Source organism: Hemitrygon akajei, chromosome 14 (assembly GCF_048418815.1).
Source record: "Hemitrygon akajei chromosome 14, sHemAka1.3, whole genome shotgun sequence".
Classification (NCBI taxonomy): domain Eukaryota; kingdom Metazoa; phylum Chordata; class Chondrichthyes; order Myliobatiformes; family Dasyatidae; genus Hemitrygon; species Hemitrygon akajei.
The window spans coordinates 78,050,192-78,063,649 of NC_133137.1; positions in this window are offsets into that span (position 1 = coordinate 78,050,192).

A 13,458-nucleotide genomic window follows, 5' to 3' on the forward strand; every position below is an offset into this window, starting at 1 on the left:
AATGAATGACAGAAAAATGTTAGAACCCTAAAACCCCCTCCACCTCCCATACACCAGTAGCAGCAAAAGCATTTGGTGGAATGATGACTAGAATTTTAGAACATTTAAATTAATCAAGAAGAACAAGGAGAAACCTAGAATAAGAATACCCGAGGAGGGTTAATTTCAATAAACTGGGAAGTATCAGGAAGGTTATGTTGGAGTCAGTGACTGACTGTCAAAAATACGACGAAGGCAATGGATTGTCATGAGCCCTGTGGGCCTGTGTGCCTGTATTTATTAATTATTGTCTCATATAGAGTCATTAAGCCCTTATGCTTTCTGTTTAACCTGGTCAAATTTATTTTAATTGGCATGGATTTTCCACGTACTATGATTAGTTAAAACATACTCCCAATTAGCAACACACACAAAATGTTGGAGGAATTCAGCAGGCCAGACAGCATCTATGGAAAACAGTAAACAATCGATAAATCTGTATATAGCTAGGGTGCCTAAGACTATTGCACAGTACTGTAGTAATTCATGTATTGCACTATACTGCTGCTGCAAAAACAAAATATTTCTTGACATATATGAGTGATGATAAACCTGATTCTGATATGGGTCTCTATTGTGGACTGAGAGTGGAAAGGGGGCAGGGAGAGGGAAATCATAGTCGGGAAAAGGGGAAGGGAGAGGGAGTGGGAAGCACCAGAGAGGCATTCTGTAATGATCAATAAACCAACTGTTTATAATGACATGACCATGCCTGGTGTCTCAGGGCTGGGTGTGTGTCTGCAACTGTGCCAACACTGCCCCCCCCCCACCCCTGACACTCCAACTCTGCCTCTGCCACCTATCCCAATTCCCTCCCACAGCGCTCCATTCTCGCCATTCCCAACAGTCTTCGCTCCTGCCATACTTATAAACTCACTCTCCACTCCATGTTGACAAATACAGCACTGCACACAAGTCATAAGCACTCCAGCTATATATATGTGCCTAAGTACTGTACGTGGGAGTCTGTATCCCTCTGCACCTGGGTTCAGTCTTCTGTCAGCACACATCATGACTTGGATGGTCTTTAAAGCCAGGGACATTCCGGTAAACTTCTACAAAGAGGAAACTGTGTGCGTAGGGGGGAGGGGAGGGAACAACAGCCAGAGTCCTCCCAATGAATTACAGAGTACAGTACTGCAGAAAAAGGTGAGATATAACTTGTCAGCTTAATAGTACAAAGGAGATCTTGTCTCAAGTTGTCAAATCAATTAAAAGCAGTTCCATAGCAAGAGGCATAAAGTAGTAAATATGCTAAATCTACTAGTTTATATGCTGAAAGCGTTAGTGTCTTCCAGTTGGAGTATTGTTCTCCCAAGGATACCAAAGAGAATTTCCTGAATAGTTTGGAGGATCAAGGATTACAATTACAAAAATAGACTGGAGTAGCTCGCGTTGTTCTCATTAGTGTAAAGAAAACCAAGAGACAGTGAAATAAAAGAGTTTAAAATCATATTAGGTAGGGACAGAATGAATAATAATAAACTAGAATTACTAGGGGTCATAGGTTAATGGTGAAAGGTGAAATGTTTAAGGGGAGCATGAGAGGGAACTTCTTCACTCAGAGGGTGGGTAAGAGTGTGGAATGAGCTGCCAGCACAAATGGTAGATGGGGTTTCAATTTCAATACTTAAGGGAAATTTGGATAGGTACATGATTGGAAGGAGTGTGGAGGGCTATGGTGTGTGTGCAAATCAATGGAATTGAATTGAATTGAATTGAATTGAATTGACTTTTTTAATTACATCCTTCACACACGTGGAGTAAAATCTTTACATTACATCGCCATCTAAATGCGCAATGTGCAGTTATATTAATTTGTAATAAGTAGTATGTAGAACAGGACAGTTAATATAACATAGAAATACAATTCTATCAGTGTGAATTAATCAGTTTTATGGCCAGGTGGAAGAAGCTGGCCCAGAGCATGTTGGTCCTGGCTTTTATGCTGTGATAACCATTTCATAGAACATAGAACATAGAATAGTACAGCACATTACAGGCCCTTCGGCTCACAATGTTGTGCCGACCCTCAAACCCTGCCTCCCATATAACCGCCCGCCTTAAATTCCTCCATATACCTGTCTAGTAGTCTCTTAAACTTCACTAGTGTATCTGCCTCCACCACTGACTCAGGCAGTGTATTCCACCCATCAACCACTCTCTCAGTGAAAAACCTTCCTCTAATATCCCCCTTGAACTTCCCTCCCCTTACCTTAAAGCCATGTCCTCTTGTACTGAACAGTGGTGCCCTGGGGAAGAGGTGTTGGCTGTCCACTCTGTCTATTCCTCTTAATATCTTGTACACCTCTCATCCTCCTTCTCTCCAAAGAGTAAAGCCCTAGCTCCCTTAATCTCTGATCATAATGCATACTCTCTAAACCAGGCAGCATCCTGGTAAATCTCCTCTGTATCCTTTCCAATGCTTCCACATCCTTCCTATACTGAGGTGACCAGAACTGGACACAGTACTCCAGATGTGGCCTAACTAGAGTTTTATAGATCTGCATCACTACATCGCGTCTCTTAACCTCTATCCCTTGACTTATGAAAGCTAACACCCCATAAGCTTTCTTAACTACCCTATCTACCTGTGAGGTAACTTTCAGGGATCTGTGGACATGTACCCCCAGATCCCTCTGCTCCTCCACACTACCAAGTATCCTGCCATTTACTTTGTACTCTGCCTTGGAGTTTGTCCTTCCAAAGTGTACCACCTCACACTTCTCCGGGTTGAACTCCATCTGCCACTTCTCAGCCCACTTCCGCATCCTATCAATGTCTCTCTGCAATCTTCGACAATCCTCTACACTATCTACAACACCACCAACCTTTGTGTCGTCTGCAAACTTGCCAAACCACCCTTCTACTGCCACATCCAGGTCGTTAATAAAAATCACAAAAAGTAGAGATCCCAGAACAGATCCTTGTGGGACACCACTAGTCACAACCCACCAATCTGAATGTACTCCCTCCACCATGACACTCTGCCTTCTGCAGGCAAGCCAATTCTGAATCCACCTGGCCAAACTTCCCTGGATCCCATGCCTTCTGACTTTCTGAATAAGCCTACCGTGTGGAACCTTGTCAAATGCCTTACTAAAATCCATGTAGATCACATCCACAACACTACCCTCATCTATATGCCTGGTCACCTCCTCAAAGAACTCTATCAGGCTTATTAGGCATGATCTGCCCTTCACAAAGCCATGCTGACTGTCCCTGATCAGACCATGATTCTCTAAATGCCCATAGATCCTATCTCTAAGAATCTTTTCCACCTGCTTTCCCACCACAGACGTAAGGCTCAGTGGTCTATAATTACCTGGACTATCCCTACTACCTTTTTTGAACAAGGGGACAACATTTGCCTCCCTCCAATCCTCCGGTACCATTCCCATGGACAACGAGGACATAAAGATCCTAGCCAGAGGTTCAGCAATCTATTCCCTTGCCTCGTGGAGTAGCCTGGGGAATATTCCGTCAGGCCCCGGGGACTTATCCGTCCTAATGTATTTTAACAACTCCAACACTTCCTCTCCCTTAATATCAACATGCTCCAGAACTTCAACCTCACTCATATTGTCCTCACCGTCATCAAGTTCCCTCTCAGTGGTGAATACCGAAGAGAAGTATTCATTGAGGACCTTGCTCACTTCCACAGCCTCCAGGCACATCTTCCCACTTTTATCTCTAATCAGTCCTACCTTCACTCCTGTCATCCTTTTGTTCTTCACATAATTGAAGAATGCCTTGGGGTTTTCCTTTACCCTACTCACCAAGGCCTTCTCATGCCCGCTTCTTGCTCTTCTCAGCCCCTTCTTAAGCTCCTTTCTTGCTACCCTATATTCCTCAATAGACCCATCTGATCCTTGCTTCCTAAACCTCATGTATGCTGCCTTCTTCCACCTGACTAGATTTTCCACTTCACTTGTCACCCATGGTTCCTTCACCCTACCATTCTTTATCTTCCTCACCAGGACAAATTTATCCCTAACATCCTGCAAGAGATCCTTAAACATCGACCACATGTCCATAGTACATTCCCCTGCAAAAACATCATCCCAATTCACACCCGCAAGTTCTAGCCTTATAGCCTCATAATTTGCCCTTCCCCAATTAAAAATGTTCCTGTCCTCTCTGATTCCATCCTTTTCCATGATAATGCTAAAGGTCAGGGAGCGGTGATCACTGTCCCCCAGATGCTCACCCACTGACAGATCTGTGACCTGACCTGGTTCGTTACCTAATACTAAATCTAGTATGGCATTCCCCCTAGTCAGCCTGTAAACATACTGTGACAGGAATCCATCCTGGACACACTTAACAAACTCTGCCCCATTTAAACCCTTGGAACTAATCAAGTGCCAATCAATATTAGGGAAGTTAAAGTCACCCATGATAACAACCCTGTTATTTTTGCACCTTTCCAAAATCTGCCTCCCAATCTGCTCCTCGGTATCTCTGCTGCTACCGGGGGGCCTATAGAATACCCCCAGTAGAGTAACTGCTCCCTTCCTGTTCCTGACTTCCACCCATACTGACTCAAAAGAGGATCCTGCTACATTACCCACCCTTTCTGCAGCTGTAATAGTATCCCTGACCAGTAATGCCACCCCTCCTTCCCCCCCCCCCCTCATCCCTTTTAAAGCACTGAAATCCAGGAATATTGAGAATCCATTCCTGCCCTGGTGCCAGCCAAGTCTCTGTAATGGCTACTACATCATAATTCCATGTATGTATCCAAGCTCTCAGTTCATCACCCTTGTTCCTGATGTTTCTTGCATTGAAGTACACACACTTTAGCCCTTCTACCTTACTAACTTTATACCCTTTATTCTGCTGCTCTTTCCTCAAAGCCTCTCTATATGTTAGATCTGGCTTTACTCCATGCACTTCTTTCACTGCTCTATCGCTCCGGGTCCCATCCCCCTTGCAAATTAGTTTGGTAGCAGCTGGAACAGTTAGTGGTTGGGGTGACTCGGGTCCCCAATGATCCTTCGGGCCCTTTTTTACACACGTGTCTTTGTAAATGTCCTGAATTATGGGAAGTTCACGTCTACAGATGTGCTGGGCTGTCTGCACCACTCTCTGCAAAGTCCTGCGATTGAGAGAGGTACAGTTCCCATACCAGGCAGTGATGTTGCCAGTCAGGATGCTCTCAATTGTGCCCCTGTAGAAAGTTCTTAGGATTTGTCGACCAATACCAAACTTCTTCAACTTTTAAGGTGAAAGAGGCACTGCTGTGTTTTCACCACACAGCCAGTATGTAAAGACCACGTGAGATCCTCAGTGATGTGTATGCCAAGGAACTTAAAGCTGTTCACCCTCTCCACCTCAGATCCATTGATGTCAATAGGGATTAGCCTGTCTCCATTCCTCCTGTAGTCCACAACCAGCTCCTTTATTTTTACGACATTGAGGGAGAAGTTGTTTCCTTGACACCACTCTGTAAGGGAGATGACTTCTTCTCTATAGGTTGCCTAGTTATTAGTTGAGATTAGGCCAATAAATGTAATATTGTCAACAAGTTTAATTAGCAGATTGGAGCTGTGGGTGGCAACACAGTCATGGGTATACAGAGAATTAGGACACAGCTTTGAGGGCACCTGTGCTGAGTGTCAGAGGGGCCCACTCTTACCACCTGCCAGCGATCTGACAGGAAGTCCAGGATCCAGCTGCACAAGGCAGGGTGAAGGCAGAGGCTTCTGAGCCTCTTGTCTAGCCTGGAGGGAATTATGGTGTTGAATGCTGGACTATAGTCCAAGAACAGCATTCTCACATAAGCATCCCTGTTCTCCAGATGTGTACAGACAGTGTGTAGAGCTGTAGCTATTGTGTCACCTGTCGATTGGTTGAGCTGGTAGGCGAATTGTAGGAGGTCCAGTGTGGGTGGTAGCATGCTGCAGATGTAGTCCACGACCAGCCTCTCGAAGCATTTGCTTATTATTGGGGTGAGTGCAACAGGATACCAGTTGTTCAGACATGTTACCTTGGTCTTTTTAGATAAAGGGACAAGTAGGCAGATCAATGGTTTGGCATGGACCGTATGAGCCAAAGGGCCTGTTTCTCCACTGTAGTGCTCTGTAACTCTACACTGCTCCCGGTGGTGAAAGTGTGAATAACTAATGTGGTCAGATTTAAGATGAAGCAACACGAGAAATCACGTTCAGTGGACGGCTTTCAATAGGGAACTGCATAATTACTTCAAAGAGATACAGGAAAGCAACCGATGAGCAAGATTAACTAGAATGTACCTTCAAAGATTTGCTGCAGACAGAGAAATAGACTCCATGTTACACTATTTTTTATCAATGCATCCATATATCTGTTGTAGAATCTGAAACTGAGACAATGTTGGACAGAATCCACTCAGGGAAGATCTTTGACCACGAGGGTGACTGGCTTACGAGTACCCTAGCAGTGACTCTCCCTGTAGTCAGACTTCTTCTCGTTCTTGAAGATGTTCTCCATTCTAACATCTCATCTTCCCAGATGTGGATAATGAGACCACGGACCCAAGAATGAACCATCTGCTCCTGAGACCTCTTTATTTTCTAGTTGGGATATGGCCTTGTTCAATTCTTGTAGGTCAAGGCAGGTGGCAACTTTGGACAAACTAGGTGGCCATGGAATAGACTTGAGGGCATTCACGAGAAGAACAGAGTCATAATCGAGGCACTCCTCCTTCCATGATGTACTGTCCCTGATAAGTTCACCCAGTTCTTGGGACACTTGGTATTTGGGTGCAGATGTCTTGACAGCACTTATGAACTCACGTACATCATGGTTGTCAGCAAGTTACTGCATCTCCAACAGTCTCTCCATCCATCATGTTTTTGTTTAAGTTATGAGTTCTGTGCAAGTGGAGTGTTACCTTTACACTTAGGGAACAGTGGGGCTTCCTGCCCAGGATGCCTTATATTTGTGAAAAATTAGCTCCTGTTCATTCTTATCAAACCATTCTTTGTTCTTCTTGGTAGGAAAATAGAAGCCTCTTCAGGAGAGCAAAGTATTGCAGACTCCAGAACAGCCCACATACTGTGGATACTCTAAAGTCTGGGAGGTGACAGATTATTTGTCAAACACCCTCCAGGAAGCATTACCGATGGAGTGTCCTTCTTCTTACTGCAACATTTTAGTCAATGCTTATGCTTTGAAGTCATATTGATGGAGAAAGGGAAAGTGTACTTGTAGATGAAGGGCCATGGTCTTCTAGGCAGCAGTTATCTCTGATCTTCTATATACATCAGACAACTGGACTATCTACTCCAGGTGTCTGCTGCCTTTTTTATGCCATGGAACAATACCATCAAGCAAGGGGCCCATGGACTCCAGATTGAGAATGTCAAATATCTCTCCACTAAGTCTCACAAAACACAATACCAACACTGAGTGCATCTTTATTAAGTGCATTTATTCTTTATTACTTGCAAGGGGAAAGTACACCACCACTCCCACCCGGGATGAAAGGGGACTTCCAACACACTGTTTATAACGTTTTACTTTTGTACATAAAAATGAGGTGGGGTTACTATTTCCATTGAGTTCAGTCCTTCTGATACATTTGTTGTAGTCTGCCATCTGACTCACCTCTGCTATTGCCTTATTCTTGGACAATGTTCAATACATTGGATGCTTGTAAACACATATTCCTTTAGTAAGCACATTTTTTGTAGTCACTATATATAAATTGCAACATAAAAGCTTATCACTCTGGGATTTGTATAACTTCATTTTGTCATAATTAAAAATTCTCTTCCATCACTGTGGCAACAAAGTTGGGATCAGATGAAGAAAAAACAGCATTTATATAAAAATTCAAAGGATGGTTGGTATTCAACTGGGAAATGGATATAAAAGGAGGGAAGTAGTTATATTTACATCTTTACATACTGTCACGGTGCACGCTGGCAACCACAGAACCCAGATGTGGAGGAACGACAAACTCCCTTGTAGAGATGTAAACAAAAGCTTACACATAGGAACTCCAACAGAACTTTTGTGGCTTGACTGAGCAGCACCACAAAAAAAATCAATCAAGACAAAGACCCCGCTAATCAGGAGTCTGCTTTAAATAATCACAGAACATGGAAAACCTGTGTCATTCAAAATAAACTTGACAACATTAAGTAGAAATCACAACTCTAGTTAAGACAGCAATTAACAAGTACCGGTGCCCTAGCAACATCGGAGGCCAGCGCAGGGCTCATGACATGCATTGGACATAATAGGTTCAATAATTCCTTGTTCCTAATTAATATGCATGATGCAGGAATTTGAAGGGAGTGCACTTGTCAAGAAATGCTGCAGCATATTTTGTTTGGATGAGGTGCAAATGAAACATCTAATCATTAAATTGAGACTTTCGGAATAGACAGTTTAACATGGAAAGTTTGTTAGTATATCACTGCCATCAGAATGTACATAAGTTCATATTTGAATTTCTGAAAAGCATTAGACTTTTTGATATTATTTGAGGTTTTTTGGGAGAAGGGGTAGTCAAGTCAAGTCACTTTTTATTGTCATTTCGACCATAACTGCTGATACAATACACAGTAAAAATGAGACAATGTTTTTCAGGACCATGGTGTTACATGACACAGTACAAAAACTAGACTGAGCTACGTAAAAAAACAACACAGAAAAAAACTACACTAGACTACAGACCTTCCAGGACTGCATAAAGTGCACAAAACAGTGCAGGGCAGGAAGGTGTCAGTCCAGGCTCTGGGTATTGAGGAGTCTGATAGCTTGGGGGAAGAAACTGTTACATAGACTGGTCGTGAGAGCCCGAATGCTTCGGTGCCTTTTCCCAGATGGCAGGAGGGAGAAGAGTTTGTATGGGGGGGGGGGGGGCGGGTGCATGGGGTCCTTCATAATGCTGTTTGCTTTGCGGATGCAGCGTGTAGTGTAAATGTCCCTAATGGTGGGAAGATGATCTTCTCAGCTGACCTCACTATCTACTGCAGGGTCTTGCGATCCGATTTGGTGCAATTTCCGAACCAGGCAGTGATGCAGCTGCTCAGGATACTCTCAATTCAACCCCTGTAGAATGTGATGAGAATGGGGGATGGGAGATGGACTTTCCTCAGCCTTCGCAGAAAGTAGAGACACTGCTGGGCTTTCTTTGCTATAGAGCTGGTGTTGAGGGACCAGGTGAGATTCTCCGCCAGGTGAACATCAAGAAATTTGGTGTTCTTAACTATCTCTACCGAGGAGCCGTCGATGTTCAACGGGGAGTGGCCGCTCCATGCCCTCCTGAAGTCAACAACCATCTCTTTTGTTTTGTTCACATTCAGAGACAGGCTGTTGGCTCTGCACCAGTCCGTTAGCCGCTGCACTTCCTCTCTGTAAGCTGAATCGTCGTTCTTGTTGATGAGACCCACCATGGATAGGGGAATTTAGTGGGTATGCTTCCTGTCTCATTATTCCACACTGCAACTCAGTAGGTGATGATAATGCACCTTTATATTGGTCTGCCAAAAAGACATTAAATGTTGCAAGAAGCAGTGTAGGCTCAAGGAACAGCACATGAACTTTGAAATGAGCACATTGTCAATAATGAGTTCTACAATTTCAGGTAATGATTCCGTTGTTCCCTACAGAGCCCTCTTTCCTAATTCCATTTTCACTCTCAATGACCTCAAACCACTACTGCTCTTATTATTTAATCTCTGCAGCCTTCCAGCTTATCGCTTTCCTTCCCTTCCCACTTTATGTATTTACAGTACTGTGCAAAAGTCTTGGGCACATATATATAGCTAGGGTGCCTAATTCTTTTGCACAATACTGTAGTAATTTTATCTATTGCATTGTACTGCTGCAAAAAAAAATCAAATTTCATGATGTATGTGAGTGATGATAAACCTGATTCTGATATGGGTCTCTATTGTGGACTGAAAGTGGGAAGGGGGCAGGGAGAGGGGAATCATGGTTGGGAAAAGGGGAAGGGAGAGAGGAGGGAGCAGGAAACACCAGAAAGACATTCTGTAATGATCAATAAACCAATTGATCGTTTCCCGGCGTATATGACAAATAAGCTCTTCTCAGGCTCCCAGCCATGTACAGGTATCGATTATAACCAAGGTTTCAATGACCAACTCTGTCATCTTCATCAGGGATGATGCCTGGGTATGTCTAGTCTGGTGATATTTTTACCCACGTAGTCCATCCCTCCTGATTGGTTCGTCCTCATCCAATCAGGTTTCTGTTCTCCCACCTTGTTTACAATTGAATTCTAGTTCTTACTTAGGGTGAGACATTGTATATTTATTTCGAAGCCTTGCTACCACAACTCAAGAAATGAATGCCTCCATGATAATTCTTTAATGGAGGAAAATATTATTCTAAACCTGGAGCAATATACTTAAAATGCCAGAGGATCTCAGCAGGTCAGGCAGCATCCTCGTCCCAAAACATCGACGGTTTATTCCTTTCCATAGATGCTGCCTGGCCTGCAGGGTTCCTCCAGCATTTTGTGTGTGTTGCTCTGTCTGTAGAATCACTTGTGTTTACCTCTAATACATTGTGTCTTTCTTTTTTTCACTTTGATTGTGGCACTAGCAGGGATCTCATCGTTGGTGCATTAGTGAAGCTACATCTGAAATAGGGTCTGTGGAGCTCACTGCTGGAGTCTACATTAAATGCAGCAACACACGCAAAATGCTGGAGGAACTCAGCAGATCAGGCAGCACCCCTTCAGGACTGATGAAGGGCCTCAGCCCAAAACATTGTCTGTTTGTTTATTTCCATAGATGCTGCCTGATGTTGAATTCCTCCAGCATTTTGCATGTGTGGCTCTGGAATTCCAACATCTCCAGAATCTCTTGTGTTTATTATAGTTCAAAGTACATTCATTGTTGAAGTATGTATACAACTCTACACAATCCTGAGATTCATCTTCGCACAGATAGCCACAAAACAAACACCACAGAACCCACTAAATAAAAATCAAACAACCAATGCGCAAAAAAAGAACAAATTGCACAAAACGCGAAAAGAAAAGAATATAAAACATCAGACCACAGAGTATAAACTCACATTTTGATTTGGAAGGATGAGAGGTGTTTGCTGTATATCTGTAGTCCGGAATTATTATTACAAGTCCAGACTCTACACTAGACACTGCACCTTCTGGAATACGGAGTCCAAGATTCACGTACAGGTTCTGACACTAGAGATAGCACCTTCTGGAACATGGAGCAGAAAACAATCTGCTAAATGCTGGAGGAACTCAGCAGGCCAGGCAGCATTTATGGAAAAGAGTAAACAGTCAATGTTTCAGGAAGACTTTTCATCAGGACTGGAAAAGAGGGAAGAAATCAGAGTAAGAAGCTGGGAGGAGGGGAGGAAGAAGTACAAGGTGGTAGGTGATTGGTGAAACTGGCAGAGGGGTGCAGGGGCGAAGTAAAGACAGGGAAGCTGATTGGTGAAAGAGGTCATGGGCTGGAGAAGGGGGAATCTGATAGGAGAGGATAGAAGACTGCGGAAGAAAGGGAAGTGGTAGGAGCACCAGAGGGACATGATGGGCAGGTAAGGAGTTAAGGTGAGAGAGGGAAACAGTATTGGGGAATGGTGGTGGGTGGGAGGGTAGAATTACTGAAAGTTAGAAGAATCGAATTTTCATGCCATCAGGTTGGAGGCTACCCAGATGGATTATAAGGCCAACCTGTGGCCTCATGGCGGCAGTAAAGGAGGCCATGGACTGACATGTCGGAATGGGAATGAGAAGTGGAACTGAAATGAGTGGCCACTGGGAGATCTGCTTTTTCTGGCAGACGGAGCACAGGTGATCGGCGAAGTGGTCTCCCAATCTATGGTGAGTCTCACCATTATACAGGCAGCCACACCAGGAGCACTGGATACAGTAGATGACCCCAAAAGACTCACAGGTGAAGTGTCACCTCACCTGGAAGGATTGTTTGGGGTAGTTAGGAAGGAGGTTTAGGGGCAGAGGTGGCACTTGCAAGGGTAAGTACCATAAGGGAGATCGGAAGGGAGGGACGAAGGAGCAATCTCTGCAGAAAGTGGGATGTGGGGTGGGGGGGGGGTGGGAAGATGTGCTTGGAGATGGGATCCCATTGGAGATGGCTGAAGCTACGGGGAATTATGTGCCAGACGCAGAGGCTAGTGGATGATAGGTGAAGACAGGAGGAGCCCTATCCATGGTGTGGTGGTGGAAGGATAGGGTGAGGGTAGATGTGCTCAAAATGGAAGAGATGCAGGTGAAGGCAGCATTGATGGAGGAGGAAGGAGAGCCTCTTTCCTCCCCTCTCTCACCTTATCTCCTTACCTGCCCATCACCTCCCTTTGGTGCTCCTCCTCCTTCCCTTTCTTTCGTGGTCTTCTATCCTCTCCTATTAGATTCCTCCTTCTCCAGCCATTTATCTCTTTCACCAATCAACTTCCCAGCTCTTTATTTCACCCCTCCCCCTCTCAAGTTTCACCTATCACCTGCCACCTTGTACATCTTCCTCCCCCCCCCCCCCACCTTATTACCCTGGCTTCTCCCCTTCCTTTACAGTCCGGATAAAGGTTCTCTGCTCGAGACGTCGACTGTTTATTCATTTCCATAGATGCTGCCTGAGCGGCTGGGTTCCTCCAGCTTTGCGTGTGTGTTGTTTTGGATTTCCAGCATCTGCAGATTCTCTCGTGTTTGTGCTGGAAGAACTCAGTGGATCAACCAGCGTCTGTTCAGAGGGGGTGGGGAGCAAGGAGCTGTTGAAACCTTGAGTCAAGGCCCTGCCTCAGGACTGCACGTGGGGAGGAAAGATAATTACTATAAAATGCAGAGGGAAAGGGTTGACACAGGAGTCTGCAGGTCATAGTCAACCGAGAAGGGATGAAGGGTGATGTGCAAGTGGACCCAGAGGGGGAGGGAAGTTTGGGGTGGGGGAAGAAGAAGGAGGTTGAGGGTGGAGACTCTGTCACACAATTCCACCCCTTACCCTCTCCCTCTCCTCCCACCATCAGTCCAGATACAGAGTTCCGACCCGAGATGTCAGCAATTTATTCCATTCTGTTCCCACCCCACAGACAGACAGACAGACTTTATTGATCTCGAGGGAAACTGGGTTTCGTTACAGCCGCACCAACCAAGAATAGTGAAGAAATATAGCAAGATAAAACCATAAATAATTAAATAATAAGTTAATCATGCCAAGTGGAAATAAGTCCAGGACCAGCCTATTGGCACAGGGTGTCTGACACTCCGAGGGAGGAGTTGTAAAGTTTGATGGCCACAGGCAGGAATGACTTCCTATGATGCTCAGTGTTACATCTTGGTGGAATGAGTCTCTGGCTGAAGGTACTCCTGTGCCTAACCAGTACATTATGGAGTGGATGGGAGACACACACACACACACACACACACACACACACACACACACACACACACACACACACACACACACACAC